Genomic DNA, 4,170 nt, shown 5'->3' with positions numbered 1-4,170 from the left:
GTTTATAATCTATCTCTTTAGCCTGGTTTAGGTTGGATTACACCATCTGAAAAATATTAAGAAGGATAGGGATAGCATATAAGATAAGAAAAAGGAGGTGAAGAAAATAGCTTATAGAAAAAGAAGAGAAAGAAGGGAGAATAAGAGAAAAAGGAGGAGATTTATTCTAGATTTAAGATTATTTTATACAACACTGCTTAATTTTTACTACTATTATCTTTTTACTAAAAGTAACTACTTTAAGATATTAAAAGATATGGCTTTAAATACTACTGAGGAGAGTACTATTAAAGTACCTGTTACTAGGTAAGAAAATATAAGGGGTCTGGAATCTATCTTATATCAGGAGACAGAAGTTGCTCACCTCCTGTAGTTACTTATTCAGTAATAAGTGACTAGGCCAGGTAAAGTGTATAGGAAGGAGGCGCTTTGGTTCACTGGCCTGGATATTAATAATTAGTTAGAAGAATTTAAGGTTGAGCTGGAACAAGAAGGGGTACTTAAGGAAAGCTGGTGTAAAGAGCTGGTGATCAATACCTAGCCAGGATTAAGACTAAGAATCTGTTACCTAGATGGATATAAATTAAGCAACTAGATAGCCTTTTAAAGGAGCCTGATAGATAAGTTCAGCAACTTAGATAGCTGGGTTATAAAAAGAAGTAAATCATACTTAAAGATACTGGCTAAGGCTGTATAGGAAGATAATATTATAACTCTTTTAGTATACATCACCGAGTTTTATAAAATAGGCCTAGAAATACTAAGTAAGGGAAGGATAGGAAACTTCCAGCTAGTCCAGATATTTTTAAAGGGTTTCTTAGAGAGTTAATAAGATCAGATCCTAGATAGTATTAGTAATAAGCTTACCCCCTCTAGTAAGTAGTAATAAGCTATCCTGGACTTTATAAGTATAGTTACAGCAGTAAGATAAGTTATATAAAATATCCAGTATCAATAACAGATTGAGAAGGCTGGTCCTACAGAAAGGCAACTAAAGACTATAATAAAAACTCAGTACCTAGGGATCTTAAGAAGAAATGCCGACCCCTTAAGACTAGATGAAGACCTTCAGCAAAATATTAATAATCTATAAATTAGTGTGGTAATAATGGACAGCCTAAAGTAATATATAGCCATCTACAAGGATCCAATCCTTAAAAATAGGAAATAAAATAGTATATAGATAGGATATATTATTAATTATATTAAGAGTCTGTTCCCGAATACGTATCTAAAAGCCATAGTACTAAGGACAGAAAACTTGGCTACCAGAATAAGCTTATATAAACTAGTAATACCATCTTAAGACCAGGCTTCAGTAGAGCTTTGGTACTGTATAAATAATAACCAGCCTTACCATTATATAATAAGGTACCCATTACTCATGCCCCTAATAGATAGTAGGTAAATCTATTAGGATTATGAGGCAAAGGTATTTCGTTAGGGGCCGGTCAGTAATAACCAAGATCTGATTCCACTAAATAGATATAGCCAGGTTAAGAAGATATAATATAAGCAGATTGATAAGCTTATAAAGTAATAAATTATAAGAAGGTAGGCTACTAGAGTTTAATTAATCTATAAGAATACTAGCAGCAGTTATTTTATAGAATATAATTAAGTCGTACAAGAAGTAGGGATATATATGGTTTCTGAAAGTCAGCTATCTGGAATAAGAGCTACTATTAAGACTGTAAGGAGCGGTACCTTATAAGAAAAAGAAGAGCCAGCTATGGTGACTCAGGTGGCTGACCAGGTAGGGAGCAAGCCTACCCTGAAGAACTACCTAAAGGAAGTCCCTTATAAGTAGACAGTAGTCTTATTTACTAAGCGCCTAATAAACAGTACTGTTGAAATCTCTCTTATAAAATTATTACAGCTTATACCTAAGATCTGGAATGCCATCTATCAGTCTCTGCCTAATCTAATTACTGATATAGTGAGGGACCAGCTAGTAGCTACTAAGGAAGCGTGCCAAAAGCGAACTGAGGAAATCAATACTCAGAAGACCGGAGTAAAAGTAAAGAGAGAGGATATAATTATTAGCACAATATATAGTAGTAATCTTATAGCCTGGGAATTAATAAGTGATTATATCACTTATTAGGATAGATTATAAAACCAATAGAGAATTTCAGTACCTCTGCTAATAGTAGCTGTATATATTAGAGGATCAAAACATAAATCTAGGGCACTGATAGATACTGGAGCATATACTAACTACTTAAGCAAAGAATTTATGAAAGAGTAAGGCCTAGTACTCAATCAGATCCATAGAGGCATAACCATCCTGAAGAATATAAGGGCCGCTAATAAAGGAGCTATATACTGTATTGGTTGGGTATCAGCATATGTTAATATTACTGGTTCTAATATCATATATAACCTGATTATCTTTGCTATATTTAGAAATCTTAGTCTTAAAGTAATCCTAGGAACTGATTAGATATTACTAGCCCAGCTTAAAACCTACTATATAGGGGATAGAAGTTGTATTTATCGAGCACATGTACCTAATAGGAGCAGGAGCGTATACTGGCAAGCTGCTATAGCAATCTCTGAATATCCACTAATAGATAATAAACCATAAATTAAGGTGGATATAGAAGAATTATTAGGAAATGATTAGATGGCTTATATTCTGGAGGTAATATCGCCTTACTAATTCCAGAAAATTCAAGATAAGTAGGGTTTATACTATATAATTAGTAATAGCATGATAGAAGCACAGAGCTTAAATAGGTTCAGCCTTTAAGTATTATAGATTTAAGGACTATGGTAGAGAAGATAAGATATCAGAAAAAGGCAACGAAGAGGCAGATAAAGAGCTTAAGTAAGAAATAATAGATTAAGTAAAAGAGTAAGGAACTATATATCCTGATATTATATAAGAAAAAGGTAGATAAAGTACGGCCTACTGCAGCCCTACTAGAGGACAGCTTAATTCCTGATAGTGATATTGATTAGTTCAAGAAAGTCCTAGTAGTATATAGATAGTAAATTATACTAGAAGGTATGACTACATTAGATAAATGGTTTAAGCCCAGAACTATATGGTTCCCTTATGGGGTCAGGCTTATACAGGAAAGATTATAGATAATAAAGATTAGCTCTGGCTTTATACCGCAGGAGAAGTTATTAACTAAGGAGGTATTATTTAGAAGGGAGGCTGCACTTAGCTGGGACTTCTTAGAAATTAGGAGGATTAAGCCTGAGGTGGCCCCCCTACAGGTTATATATACTGTTCCTTATAAACCTTAGTAAATAAAACTATTCTATATACTAAAAGCATTTAGTAAAATAGTAACGGAAATACTTCAGGATAGGATATCCTCCGGCCGTTTGGAAAGAAGTTATATGCCTTATAGAAATCCTTTCTTCCTTATTAAAAAGAAGGATAGGAATTATAGGCTTATTAATTCCGCGACACATATTAACCAAGTAATAATATAAGATGCCTTTATACCCCCTTTAGCTGATAAGTTTTCTGAATACTATACTGGATATACTCTTATGATAATTATAGACTTCTTTTTAGGATATGATCAGCTAGAGCTGGCAAGAGAAAGCAGAGACCTAACTTTATTCCAGACGGAACTCGGTCTCTTATGCCAGACTACCTTACTACAGGGAGCTACTAACTCTATTACCCAGTTCTATTATGTAATCTAAGCTATTATGGCACTGGTATAACATTATACTAGGGTATATATAGATGATGAAGTATATAGCGGCCCGAGAATAATATATAATAATAAGGAGGCACTACCAGGCATATATTGCTATATACTTAAGTATCTATAATAGGTTAGTAAGATACTTTTAATTATTAAATATTCAGGGGCAACCATCTCTGGAAAGAAACTAGAAATAGGAGCTAAAGGAGTAATTATTATCAGTTACTATTACGATGCTGATAGGAGACACCCTAATTATACTAAATGAGAAGTGATTCTAAATTAGCCTAAACCTATAACTTAGAAAGGAGCTAGAGCATTTATTAAAGTCTATATATACTACTATATTTAGATTAAAGATTTTATAATAATTACTAAGCCTATTTTTCAGCTGTTTCAGAAAGGATAGAAGTTCATCTGGGGTGAAGAATAGCAGGCAGTAATACAAGTGCTTTAGGATACTCTAATCAGATTACCGGCTCTATAACCTATT

Source organism: Verruconis gallopava, assembly GCF_000836295.1.
Source record: "Verruconis gallopava strain CBS 43764 unplaced genomic scaffold supercont1.68, whole genome shotgun sequence".
NCBI classification, from domain to species: Eukaryota; Fungi; Ascomycota; class Dothideomycetes; order Venturiales; family Sympoventuriaceae; genus Verruconis; species Verruconis gallopava.
The sequence above is the reverse complement of the archived record's forward strand: the minus strand, read 5'-3'. Positions refer to the sequence as shown.